A 14,978-nucleotide genomic window follows, 5' to 3' on the forward strand; every position below is an offset into this window, starting at 1 on the left:
ATGAAGCTAATAGCAGTGACGCTATTACTGTGTAACTCCGGTAGTGCAACATCTGAAAAATAGTGCACTTGGTAGTGTGTACCGGTGCTCGACCAGTCGACGAAGCCAACATCACCCACGACAGAGAACGGTTGATTGTCAAGGGCAATGAATTCCAGTATCTTGGCTTTAATGGATTTCGCCTTTGAGTTGTCTCACTGAAATGTTCTTACTCTTTCAAATGACTGATCGACTTGTTGACTGCTCGATCCACATTGCAGACATTGTGGGCTAGGTTAGAAATGCTGTGTTTGCACGTGTAGTGCCACATTTTACGTCATGTACCTACGTTATATAGGTATTAGAGGTCGGACGATTATGATTTTTCAATGCCGATACCGATTATTGGAGGAACAAAAACACCGATACCGATTAATTGGCTGATTAAAAAAAAATATATATATATATATTTTTGTTTAAATATATTTGTAATAATGACAATTACAACAATACTGAATGAACACTTATTTTAACTTAATATAATACATCAATAAAATCAATTTAGCCTCAAGTAAATAATGAAATATGTTCAATTTGGTTTAAATAATGCAAAAACAAAGTGTTGGAGAAGAAAGTAAAAGTGCAATGTGTGCTTTGTAAGAAAGCTAACGTTTCAGTTCCTTGCTCAGAACATGAGAACATATGAAAGACATGAGAAGATATGAAAGCTGGTGGTTCCTTTTAACATGAGTCTTCAATATTCCCAGGTAAAAAGTTTTAGGTAGTAGTTATTATAGGAATTATATGACTATTTCCTTCTATACCATTTGTATTTAATTAACTGTTGACTATTGGATGTTCTTATAGTCACTTTATTATTGCCAGTGTAACAGTATAGCTTCCGTCCCTCTCCTCGCTCCTCCCTGGGCTCGAACCAGCAACACAACGACAACAGCCACCACATCGAAGCAGGGTTACCCATGCAGAGCAAGGGAAACAACCACCCCAAGTCTCAGTGCGAGTGAAGTATGAAACGCTATTAGCGTGTGCTAACTAGCCAGCCATTTCACTTCGGTTACACCAGCCTCATCTCGGGAGTTGATAGGCTTGAAGTCATAAACGGCGCAATGCTTGACGCACAACGAAGAGCTGCTGGCAAAATGCACGAGAGTGCTGTTTGAATGAATGTTACCACCACTCAGTCAGATACTTAGATACTTGTATGCTTGTACGCTCAGTCAGATTATATGCAACGAAGGACACGCTAGATAATATCTAGTAATATCATCAACCATGTGTAGTTAACTAGTGATTATGATTGTTTTTTATAAGATAAGTTAAATGCTAGCTAGCAACTTACCTTGGCTTACAGCATTTGCGTAACAGGCAGTCTCCTTGTGGAGTGCAACGAGAGAGAGGAAGGTCGTTATTGCGTTGGACTAGTTAACTGTAAGGTTGAAAGATTGGATCCCCCGAGCTGACAAGGTGAAAATCTGTTGTTCTGCCGATGAACGAGGCAGTTAACCCACCGTTTCTAGGCTGTCATTGAAAATAAGAATGTGTTCTTAACTGACTTGCCAAGTTAAATAAAGATTAAATAAAGGTGTCCAAAAATACCGATTTCCGATTGTTATGAAAACTTGAAATCGTCCATTCCGATTAATCGGTCGACCTCTAATAGGTATGCACGTCAGCTTTGACATCGGTTTTGCACATCTACGTTAAACTAGCATTTTTAGCTAATATCCACCGATATATTGTGCATCCCTTGTCGGTACATATGGCTATGTTTGTACAGTTGTTGAGAAGGTCATGGTCTGTGCTGCTCTGTGCTGTCTGGTTGGTGCAGAGAAGCGGTGTAAGAAGAGGGGGGATGAGGATAAGGGAGGGTATGGAGTTGATGGTGTGACCTTTAACAGAGCCCTGGCTGCCTGCCTCCTCTAAGGAGTGTCTAGATTAGAGTAGTCCTCTATCTCCAGTTGCTATACAGTACTCTTAACAGCCTGTGGAGACACACACACACACACACACACACACACACACACACACACACACACACACACACACACACACACACACACACACACACACACACACACACACACACACACACACACACACACACACACACACACACACACACACACACACAAAGGGAAGGCCAACAAGTCTGGTTTGATTGAGGATTCAAAAGAAGCCACTTTGTGATTTATTTATTTAGCAGAGGACACTTTGATGTCAGAGAGGAGTTTGCATAATCAGCAGGTGGCTTTGGTCATCTAGAACGCTATGGGCCCTGGTCAAAAGTAGTGCACTATAAAGGAGAATGGGTTGCCATTTTGGATGCAGACCTAAAGGTGTGTGTGTGTGTGTGATCTCAGTCTTCACGTAGGGTAGGGGGATCTGTGGCATTTGATGAAGGACAGACAAAGTGCTTGTCTACTAACGTTTGATCTCTGCATGGTGCAATTCTCTCTCTCTCTCCTCTCTCTCCTCTCTCTCTCTCTCCTCTCTCTCTCCTCTCTCTCTCCTCTCTCTCTCCTCTCTCTCTCACTCTCACTCTCACTCTCACTCTCTCACACACACATCCCCATTCAAATATTGAAATGTCAAAGAAGATTGACTGCACTTGAATGGAATAAAAGTTACCTATTGAAGCTGGGGGATTTATTCTGATAGCGAACAATTACTAGCATGAATTATTTGTGATTATGTATTTACGAAGGCTGTCATGTTCGCCTTCAGAAGGATCCACAGTGAAGAGAAGAGGAGGGAGACGAAGGGATCAGAGTTCTCATTGTGATTTCTTATTTGTACCTTGTACTCTAATACCTATTTGGCAGTGGCACACGCACACACCACGTCCCCCTGTGTAGCTCAGTTGGTAGAGCATGGTGCTTGCAACGCCGGGGTTGCGGGTTCAATTCCCACCGGGGATGAGTACGGAAAAGAAGTTGGAAAAATGTATGCACTCACTATTTACTGTAAGTCGCTCTGGATAAGAGCATCTGTTACATTACTAGAATGTAAATGTAGAAATGACCCACCTTCTCCTTAGGATTAGTATTAAATGGTATAAATGGTATGCTATCCTGGAAATGGAAATGTTTAGTTTCTATATTCTTAGGCCTAGATTCGATCAGATCAAGCGTTATACTATAGTAGCCTATATAAGTACAAGTCAGTCGGTCATGTCTTTAAATACAATCAAGCTTTTTATTTTGAAAATAAAATAACAAATGAAATGTTCTGGCTGATTAGGCTATGGCCTAAGTATTAAGACAACAGAACAGAACAACATGTCAATAAACTAACAAATGGAGCCTTGAATAGTTAAATAAATAATGTTCTGGATATTATTAACTATAGGCTAACCCATGGCTTAAATATTAAGACGGAAGAACACATATTTTAGGAGAGTGCTTTAGTCTCTCTGACCACAGACACACAAGATTCAGAGTGGGGTATTTGTCCCCCTCCAGTTCCTTCTGTGAGTCATAAAACGGCTCGAGGAACTCCCAGGAGGAACTGCAAGTAATCGGGCGATTTTCATTTTCTTTACTCTCACGCTTTCTTCATGGGCCTCCAACTTTTCATGTACTTAGTTGTACACGTACCTGGACAGACTTCAGGGTCAGGTACACTGTGCTAAATCTTGTGTCTCCCATCCGAAGTAGGGTCATAGAGTTGGGCAGCCAGTCCAGACTGCTTGACATACTTGATATTTATTTCTCCGTTATTTTACCAGAACACGTTCTCATTTGCAGCAACGACCTAGGGAATAGTTCAGGGGAGAGGAGGGGGATGAATGAGCCAATTGTAAACTGGGGATTATTAGGTGACCGTGATGGTTTGAGGGCCAGATTGGGAATTTAGCCAGGACACTGGGGTTAACACCCCTACTCTTACAATAAGTGCCATGGGATCTTTAATGACCTCAGAGAGTCAGGACACCCGTTTAACGTCCCATCCGAAAGACAGCACCCTACACAGAAAGGGGCAGTGTCCCCAATCACTGCCCTGGGGCATTGGGATATTTTTTTTAGACCAGAGGAAAGAGTGCCTCCTACTGGCCCTTCAACACCACTTCCAGCAGCATCTGGTCTCCTATTCAGGAACTGACCAAGACCAACCCTGCTTAGCTTCAGAAGCAAGAAAGGAGTGGTATGCAGGGTGGTATGCTGCTGGCAAGATAGAGGGCATGATAAACACATCATTAAACTTCCAAACCGGTGCATGGAAAAATAAGCTTATCCACATGGAAATGCCCACATGGAAGGCTACAAAACATTATATTAATTATATTCCTATAATGTATTGTTGGTTGGGTATATATAAATTACAAATTAATGATCATATAGCCTACCTGACCAGTGACTTTGCTGCGGTGAGGGTTTCAGCGATGTCTAGCACGTCAATGGCCAGTACTGCTCTGTCAAGGTCATGACATAGCACCATGTTTAGAACGTGGTCCTGAGAGTCCAGCCTCTGATACGGCCGAAGGGCAAGAAGGATGTTGGAGCCCTGGTCAGTCACCCAAACAATGCTGCTCAGTGACGTAGCGTCGAGGTCAAACTTTGTCACAAGCAGCTTCACCAACTCCCTCTATTCTCCCCAGTTTTGAGTCTTTAGCTGGAAACACAGCCGCGGTCAGGTTTCTTCCAATTAACTGGAACTCCTTTTAGTTATGAAATGACATGTTATTGTCAGACATGTCTCGTCATCCCCACTTTGCCCTCTGTCAGGATATCATTTACCTTATCTGTAAATGCTTCTTTTGTCTTCTGCTATACTCTTGCACCTGGCAGAGACGGTGTTGTTGCTGGGTAGAACAGAGCTGGCAGACACCCTCCCATAAGTGGTTCCCACGTATATTAGCTCCTGGACAAGCTCCTGAAAGCCTGGGCCTTCGACGACATTGAATGGCCTGATGTCTTTGCAACAAAAACTGACACATTTGTCAGTCACTGCCCGTTTTGTTTTCTTTGAGACGGTTGACGTTTTGTTGATGAACGCTGTCATAGAAGCTTGGCCTGAGGAGGAGGCTGTCGCGTCACGGCGTTGTGCCTAATGGCACTGCAGGGAAGAAGTACCGGTCATCTCGCTGTCACAGCGTAGAAAGGCCTTACATTCTCTGCACTCGACATGGCCAGTTGATTCCCCCGTTGCTTCAACAACCAAGTCAAATGACTTCCACACATCTGACTTTCTCTTTCCCTCCTGAGCCACCAGTATACATTCCCCCGGAGGCAAGTTTCTTTTTAATATCCTTGGCATCCATTTCGTTGCAACGTGTTATAATGGTATAACGGAGATGTTGTAACCAATGTATTGATGTGATATACGCTATGTACAAAACATTAGGAACACCTTCCTAATATTGAGTTGCATCCCTTTTGCCCACAGAACAGCCTAAATTCATTGGGGTGTGGACTCTACAAAAGCATTCCACAGGGATGCTGGTCCATGTTGATTCCAAAGCTTCCCACAAGTTGTCAAGTTGCCTAGAAATCCTTTGGGTGGTGGACAATTCTTGAAAAACCCAGCAGCGTTGCAGATTTTGACACAAACCAGTGTGCCTGACACCTAGCCCTGTTCAAAGGCACTTAAATATTTTGTCTTGCCCATTCAGCCTCTGAAAAGGCACACGCACGCAATCCATGTCTCAATTGCCTCAAGGCATAAAATCCTTATTTAACCTGTCTCCTCCCCTTCATCTACACTGATTTGAAGTGGATTTAACAAGTGACATCAATAAGGGATCATAGCTTTCAGTCTGTCATGGAAAGAGCAGATGTTCCTATTGTTTTGCACATTCAGTGTATTATTGGCTATCCTACGTTCAGACCCTACCCTATTGGCCAGTCACATGTGCATGCACGTGTCACATGAAAAGGGAAGGCACATTTAGCAAATAAGGAATGTTTTTGCTCTCTCAAGAAATTAGGGATTTCTTTCAACTTTTCAGTCAGAAAAATAGCAAGTAAGAAACTAGTTTAGTGTAATAAGATAGCAGCTTCAGCAACCCGGACAGCGCAGCCTGTCCCTGCTCCTGCAGCTGGCAGGGAGGAGGAGAGGGAGGTAGGCACACGCTGTAATTATTACTTCTTTTTATTTTTTACATGGCGGCCTAAGTCCATTCTTGAAAACAAAGTTCCGTCCTGAACCTGTCGGGTTCGGGTTGAAATTGAGAACTCTAGAAGGGATAGGTTTGAAGTAAAAGGGATGGATGTCATTCACTTAATCTCTGCTCCTAGAAAGACCAGCTCATGTACCAATCCTCCGTTCTATCCACTGCCTCAAACCAGTTTAGCTCTCTCTCTCAACTCCAATATTGTGGTAGCCATGTTGTCCACTCCAGTGCGTGTAAAGAGGGAGAGAATGAATGATCAAGGGAGAGAGTCAGTGAGAGAGGAGGGAGGCCTGCCTGGTTGTGGGCCTGCTCTGTGCTTTCTGCTCTAATCACATTCCAGCAGGCTCTGGCCTGGACTGTCTGTCGGTCAACCAGCAGCAATAGCTCTCCGCGCTCAGCTTGCTCTGCATTCCACAACTTTGGGGGCTTTCCAAGAGGAGGGCGAGCAGAACGCCACAGATTCCTCCCTCCCCCTCCTTCCCTCCTCCCCTCCCCCACCCGGCGGAGCCATCAAAGGGCCCTGGCCACTTCAAAGGAAACGTTGAGGCGAGGTGTTGATCACTGCAATCCGCCACTGGTCCACTTTTAGCCCCCCTCCGGACTTCGAGCCACAGCCCTCCAGATAGATATTTAGATCAGCCCAGGGTCCGGGTGGGTTCCATAGCCAGGCTGTGGCATTAATCAGGACCCATTAACTTGTGACATTCACTCTGGTTTTAGTTCCAGGAATGATGATTTGAGGGACTGGTGAGAGCTAGGTGATGTTTTACTATGGAGGGAGATCCAACTGTTCTCAGAGCTGCAGAATTAGTTGTCTGGGAGAAATGAGTGTACTGTAAAACGATTACAAAAAGTAATGTTATGCTTCAGAAGGGGGGTGTACCCTCAATGTATAGGCTTTATTCTGGAAATGTGCTTCTTGTTAGATCATTCATGTAACAAAGTTAATGATTTGTTGTTCTTTTAAACACAGCTAACTCTGCTCGGAGGTCAGTCTCTTTCAAAGTTCCAGTTTTTGTCAGGGGTCCTTCCCTTCGAGACAATAACTAGAAATACGTTATTAGGGTGTGTGTGTGTGTGTGCACTGTATCACTTATTAACATCCTCCATGGTTGTCTCTTGTCAGTGATATGGTATGTAAGATATGTTAATGAAGTCTCTGTGACACCTTGAAGTCATTGAATAATTGATGCATATTGAGAATCATGCTCAACTCACCCACTTTTACTGCCAATGCAGTTAGCACAATATGCTTATTACTCTCACTATGCATGTAGATATTCTCTGCTGCTCTTTATGGGGGGAGCGTGTGTGCATGTTGCAACTCCCCAAAATGATGGCATCCGACCAACTTTGACCTATGAACTTTGTCGGCCTTTGTTACGCCTTTGAAGACTGAAAGTGACACCACAGAGGGAGTTGAGTCCACACACACACACACACACACACACACACACACACACACACACACACACACACACACACACACACACACACACACACACACACACACACACACACACACACACACACACACACACACACACACACACACACACACACACACACACACACACACACACACCATCATAGGCTCTACTCTAAGCTAATAGAGTCACCAATGTGGCCTGTCTCTCTGTGTTAAAGCTGTCAGCTCCAGAGTCCTGCGCTACATATCAGAATATTGACATGGTATTAGGTGTCTTCTCCCAGTGTCCCCCATACACACTGAAACCACCACACTTGTTTGCTTTCCCCGTTGCTATGAAGATGGTTGTGAGGGCGGAGGTGATGTTTAGGGGGGTTAAGGAGAGGACAAGGGCAGGGGGTGTGAGTGTTGGGATGGCAAAGCTCTCAGCATGTAACATAGTGGGTCAGCTTATTATGTGGGCTCGCCAGCTGGAGGGTAATGCCATTTAAACAGACGGGCATACTGAGAGGGGAGTTTGTGAAGCACAGACTGGTTCTGCCTGCTGCCCTTGGGCCTCTAAGAGAAAACCCTAGTTGTATTTAGAGATGAAACGGTATGAAAATGTCATATCATGATGTAGTGACCAAAATAATCACGGTTATCAGTATTATCGCGGTATTGTTAAAATGTGCTGGAAATTTTCAAAAAGTCCTGAATACACACACTGAAATAATTTCTCCAAGCTTTATATTGAAAACCAACAAACAACAGATAAAATTAGCAGCACTATGCACCTTTTGTGTGCATAAGCATTAAAATAATAACATTAACATTAAAGATTGTACCATGTGGCCACGAGAGGTAAAAGTCTCCCTAGTGCGGGTTTTTAATGAACACAACCTTAAAGCAAATCAAATGTGCATATAAAAAGCAACACAAGTAAAGCGATGTGCACGTAAGAACAACACCACCATAGGTAAACAAATCCAATGTGCACGTAAGAACAACACCACCATAGGTAAACAAATCCAATGTGCACTTAAGAACAACACAACCATAGGTAAACAAATCCAATGTGCACGTAAGAACAACACCACCATAGGTAAACAAATCCAATGTGCACGTAAGAACAACACATCCATAGGTAAACAAATCCAATGTGCACGTAAGAACAACACAACCATAGGTAAACAAATCCAATGTGCACGTAAGAACAACACAACCATAGGTAAACAAATCCAATGTGCACGTAAGAACAACACAACCATAGGTAAACAAATCCAATGTGCACGTAAGAACAACACAACCATAGGTAAACAAATCCAATGTGTACGTAAGAACAACACAACCATAGGTAAACAAATCCAATGTGCACGTAAGAACAACACATCCATAGGTAAACAAATCCAATGTGCACGTAAGAACAACACAACCATAGGTAAACAAATCCAATGTGCACGTAAGAACAACACAACCATAGGTAAACAAATCCAATGTGCACGTAAGAACAACACAACCATAGGTAAACAAATCCAATGTGCACGTAAGAACAACACCACCATAGGTAAACAAATCCAATGTGCACGTAAGAACAACACCGCCATAGGTAAACAAATCCAATGTGCACGTAAGAACAACACAACCATAGGTAAACAAATCCAATGTGCACGTAAGAACAACACAACCATAGGTAAACAAATCCAATGTGCACGTAAGAACAACACAACCATAGGTAAACAGATCCAATGTGAAGGTGGTGACATTAAAATAACAACACAAATTGCAATGAGCCCAGCAATTGAGAATATACAGGAGTCTTTTATAGGAGTCATAATATACAGGAGTCTAGTGTTTCGCACGTTGGAACAGTTTAACAACCAAGTCGACGACTGACACATTTTTAATGAACAAAATATGTTGGTTGGGTGACTAAACCTCATAACGTGTTATCGTGTGCAGTGGGAGAATCGCGTCTGCAGACATACGGACGCATACAACGGCAGAACGTGTAGTGTTTCTACAAAAATAGGTAACACTGAAAGCTTCCGTTTACATTATTGACAAGCTATTAGCAAGTCAGACCGACAAACCATGACACCCCCCCCCCCCCAATTCCAAACTCCCCACGTCATGCATTGAGCTAAAAGTTACCTTACCTTGCATTCGCTATAAAGTACTGGGTGGTGGTCACGAAGACGACTCACGAGATTTGAAGTGTTGCCCCTCTTTTAGCAACGTTTTTGTTTTGTTTTGCACGTTCTGCAGACAGGGTGACCATCTTCGATTTAAGTTTCCCTCGGCACTCTTGTAAAACCCAAAATATGACCACACTTCAGATTTGGTCCTCTTAAGAGGGCTGAAACATCTCCGAGAGCGCTGTCACTGCCTTCCGCCATGTTTTTCCGCACAAAACCAAACCCGCGTTACATGCTGCGCCTGCGCCAGACCGTTGCTAACTTAGGTTGATGTTGGACAGTGTTTACTTAATACTTCGGTAATCAAACACTGTTTAACGATAATTAATCTTTGAAACGTTAATACTAACCCCCGTCGGGGAATTTTTTACCAAGGTTTATTGTGAAACTGTTTCATCCCTAGTTGTATTACAAACGGGTACTACTGTCACCAATGTTAGCATACGCCCTCGGACTCACACAAACGTCTTCAAACGTCTCTTTAATCAACTGTGATTGAATGTTACATTGCACAGACATTCAGAGCGACGGCATAAAGTTCATCAGGCTACGCATGTTGTTCCGTCTCATCTGTGGATAAGAGAAGACAAAGCGGAGGAGCACTGGGATCCTTTACTGAGATCAGGTTACCTCAGGAGAGAGGGAAGTAGAGAGGGAAGTAGAGCGGGAGGGGAGGGATGGTCCCACCTGTAGGTCCTCCCAGCTGCTACTCCTGTAATTGGACCCCCCCCCCCCCCCTGTCTCTCTCACTTTCTCTCTCTTCTCGGTCTCTCTCTCTCTCTCTCTCTCTCTCTCTCTCTCTCTCTCTCTCTCTCTCTCTCTCTCTCTCTCTCTCTCTCTCTCTCTCTCCGCTCCTCAAGGCTACCAGCCCCCTTTGAAGTTATTTACAGTGCTGGGAAATGAAGTAGAAAGAGGAGACAGCTACTCAATTGCTACAGTACTTCATAGGCCCGGTCAGTCAGAATGTTTTGGTTTGGTCTCTCACTTTCATTCATTCTCTTTCTCTCTCTCTTTCACTTTCATCTTCTGTCTCTGTCTGTGTGTGCGTCTGTCCTTAGTCACTGTTCAGACTGGGGAGAAAAAGCTTTCCATACAACATGATTGATTGAGAAAGATATAGACTTGACATCCCAACAACGAGAAGAGCTGCATAAAGGGAGAGCATGCGATGTCAGAGCGAGAGACTTTTTAATTTATTTTTGTTATTATACTTTTTTTGGCCCCCTTATTTCTCCTCAACGGTCTCAGAGACGCGAAGGTAGAGTCATGCGTCCTCCGAAACTTGACCCACCTAACCGTACGGAAACACCGTTCAACTGGCGACCGGGGTCAGCCTGCAGGCACCCGGCCCGCCACTTGGAGTTGCTAGGGTGAGAGTAAATCCCCCCTGGCCAAACCCTCCCCTAACCCAGACAACGCTGGGCCAATTGTGCGTCGTCCTAAGGGAATGAACCCGGGTCTGTAGTGACGCCTCTAGCACTATGATGCAGTGCATTAGACCGCAGCGCCACTCGGGAGGCCCTGAGAGAGACTATTCTATACTACTATACTATGGAACTGTGTGGCAATAACTCTCTGTGAAAATCACTGTTTGGCTGCTGGGACAGAGTTTAAATGACATGCATCGACAGGAAACTGGCACGGCCACGTGTGTGTGTGTGTGTGTGTTCTCCCCGCTATGTGTGGGCATGTTATTGCGAGCGAGCATCCAGTTCTGAGGATGAGGTATCACTGGAAGTATTTGGCAGCTGGGGGGCCATTTGAGGTTGAGGGTATTTGATGTGTGTGTTCAGAGCAGACTCGCACACGTTTGCGCAGGTCATTGATTAAATCCACCAACCACACAATGTAAGGGGAGTGTCAATATCCTCATGACGTGATGATATGCTAATACAAGTACGCTCTCCCATTGCAAACCTGCAACAATGTTGAACTACGATAGTATCACACATAAGCTGGGATCGTTGTAAGGGCTACCTCACACCTCTCTGAAGATAAATGGGGTTGGGGGATGCAGTGGGAGGCCCTAGCCCGTCAATGCCCCGGGTCAGTGCAGCTGGTGTGTGTGTTTTTGCATGCGTGTGTGAACGTGTGTGGGGGGTGTGGAGTGGGGTCATTGAGTTCACGGTGGAAGACTTTTGGGGAGAACACACATACTTGCCTTCTCCAGTACCAGTATCATTCATTGAGAGCTGTAGTGCCCTGAGCTCTCTCTTTCTCTCGCAAGCACACACACACACTCTCTCCCTCCCTCCCTCAAACACACACTGGAACACACACGTCTGTAGCCTAGCTTAGGGAACACAGGTGGGTGAGACAAGAGAAGAGGACTCAAATCAAATATCTCATTTTAATGGTCACATACATGTATTTAGTAGATGTTATTGCGGGTGTAGCAAAATGCTTGTGTTCCTAGCTCCAACAGTGCAGTAGTATCTAACAATTAACAACAATACACACGTCTGAAAGTAAAAGAATGGAATTAAGAAATATATAAATATTAGGGCGAGCAATGTCGGAGTGGCATTGACTAAGTACAGTAGACTGGCGTGGTTCCCGGGTTCTTCTTCTCCGGTATATTTCTGTGTACACGTGAAAAGGTGCTAGCTCTTCCCCTTCCCAAAATAGAGAAACCTATAAACCTTAACCAACCGCTCTAGTGGTTAATCATTGGACCTGACTAACCTAGAGAACATCTAGTGAAACCTGTCACTCTGCCAGACCCTGGTGGCACCACGACCATATCATTGTTGATGGCACTGTAGCTGATGGCACTATTTTGTGGTGTCACTTTGCAATGGCATTGTTTTGATGGAACTCTTTTTGAACACTGTATTTTCATGGCTTAGTGGGATGGCATAGTGTTTGTGGTGGGATGGCATAGTGTTTGTGGTGGGATGGCATAGTGTTTGTGGTGGGATGGCATGTTTGTGGTGGGATCATGGTGTTTGTGATGGCATGGTGTTTGTGATGGCATGGTGTTTGTGATGGCATGGTGTTTGTGATGGCATGGTGTTTGTGATGGCATGGTGTTTGTGGTGGCATGGTGCGTGGGATGGCATGGTGTTTGTGGTGGCATGGTGTTTGTGGTGGCATGGTGTTTGTGGTGGCATGGTGTTTGTGGTGGCATGGTGCGTGGGATGGCATGGTGTTTTTGGTGGCATGGTGTTTTTGGTGGCATTGTGGTGGCATGGTGTTTGTGGTGGCATGGTGCGTGGGATGGCATAGTGTTTGTGGTGGGATGGTATAGTGTTTGTGGTGGGATGGCATAGTGTTTGTGGTGGGATGGCATGGTGTTTGTAGTGAGATGGTGTTTGTGGTGGGATGGCATAGTGTTTGTGGTGGGATGGCATAGTGTTTGTGGTGGGATGGCATAGTGTTTGTGGTGGGATGGCTTAGTGTTTGTGGTGGGATGGCATAGTGTTTGTGGTGGGATGGCATAGTGTTTGTGGGGGGATGACATAGTGTTTGTGGTGGGATGGCATAGTGTTTGTGGTGGGATGGCATAGTGTTTGTGGTGGGATGGTGTTTGTGGTGGGATGGTGTTTGTGGTGGGATAGTGTTTGTGGTGTCATGGTGTTTGTGATGGCATGGTGTTTGTGGTGGCATGGTGTTTGTGGTGGGATGGTGTTTGTGGTGGGATAGTGTTTGTGGTGTCATGGTGTTTGTGGTGTCATGGTGTTTGTGATGGCATGGTGTTTGTGGTGGCATGGTGTTTGTGGTGGCATGGTGTTTGTGGTGGCATGGTGTTTGTGGTGGCATGGTGTTTGTGGTGGCATGGTGTTTGTGGTGGCATGGTGTTTGTGGTGGCATGGTGTTTGTGGTGGCATGGTGTTTGTGGTGGCATGGTGCGTGGGATGGCATGGTGTTTGTGGTGGCATGGTGTTTGTGGTGGCATGGTGCGTGGGATGGCATGGTGTTTGTGGTGGCATGGTGCTTTTGGTGGCATGGTGTTTGTGGTGGCATGGTGCGTGGGATGGCATATTGTTTGTGGTGGGATGGCATAGTGTTTGTGGTGGGATGGCATAGTGTTTGTGGTGGGATGGCATAGTGTTTGTGGTGGGATGGCATAGTGTTTGTGGTGGGATGGCATGGTGTTTGTGGTGGGATGATGGTGTTTGTGGTGGGATGGCATAGTGTTTGTGGTGGGATGGCATAGTGTTTGTGGTGGGATGGCATAGTGTTTGTGGTGGGATGGCATAGTGTTTGTGGTGGGATGGCATAGTGTTTGTGGTGGGATGGCATAGTGTTTGTGGATGGACATGGTGTTTGTGGTGGGATGGCATAGTGTGTGGTGGTGGCATGTGTTTGGGTGGGATGGCATAGTGTTTGTGGTGGGATGGTGTTTGTGGGGGATGGTGTTTGTGGTGGGATGGTGCGTGGGTGCATAGTGTTTGTGGTGGCATGGTGCATGGGATGGCATATGTGTTTGTGGTGGCATGGTGGTGGGATGGCATAGTGTTTGTGGTGGAATGGTGTTTGTGGTGGGATGGCATAGTGTTTGTGGTGGGATGGCATAGTGTTTGTGGTGGGATGGAGTGTTTGTGGTGGGATGGCATAGTGTTTGTGGTGGCATGGTGCATGGGATGGCATGTGTTTGTGATGGCATAGGTGTTTGTGGTGGCATGGTGCGTGGGATGGCATTGTTTGTGGTGGCATGGTGTGGTGGCATTGTTTGTGGTGGCATGGTGCGTGGGATGGCATAGTGTTTGTGGTGGGATGGCATAGTGTTTGTGGTGGGATGGATAGTGTTTGTGGGATGGCATAGTGTTTGTGGTGGCATGATGTGTTTGTGGTGGGATGGCATAGTGTTTGTGGTGATGGCATGTGTTTGTGGTGGGATGGCATAGTGTTTGTGGTGGGATGGTGTTTGTGGTGGGATGGCATAGTGTTTGTGGTGGCATGATGCGTGGGATGGCATAGTGTTTGTGGTGGCATGGTGCGTGGGATGGCATAGTGTTTGTGGTGGCATGATGCGTGGGATGGCATAGTGTTTGTGGTGGCATAGTGTTTGTGGTGGCATTATGCCTGGGATAGCATATTGTTTTTGGTGGCATGGTGCGTGGGATGGCATAGTGTTTGTGGTGGCATGATGCATGGGATGGCATAGTGTTTGCGGTGGCATAGTGTTTGTGGTGGCATGATGCGTGGGGTGGCATAGTGTTTGTGGTGGCATGATGCGTGGGATGGCATAGTGTTTGTGGTGATATGATGCATGAGGTGGCATAGTGTTTGTGGTGATATGATGCGTAGAATGGCA

General features: G+C 45.3%; 1 protein-coding gene and 1 non-coding gene across 2 annotated transcripts in view; both read left to right on the forward strand.

The window, feature by feature from the left end:
- The window catches only part of znrf3 (zinc and ring finger 3), a 116,057-nt gene that overhangs the window by 50,163 nt on the left and 50,916 nt on the right, over nucleotides 1-14,978 (forward strand).
- On the forward strand, nucleotides 2,846-2,916 carry trnaa-ugc. Its single transcript has one exon. It is a non-coding gene; the product is annotated as a tRNA-Ala (tRNA).

Source organism: Oncorhynchus gorbuscha, linkage group LG04 (genome assembly GCF_021184085.1).
Source record: "Oncorhynchus gorbuscha isolate QuinsamMale2020 ecotype Even-year linkage group LG04, OgorEven_v1.0, whole genome shotgun sequence".
NCBI lineage: Eukaryota > Metazoa > Chordata > Actinopteri > Salmoniformes > Salmonidae > Oncorhynchus > Oncorhynchus gorbuscha.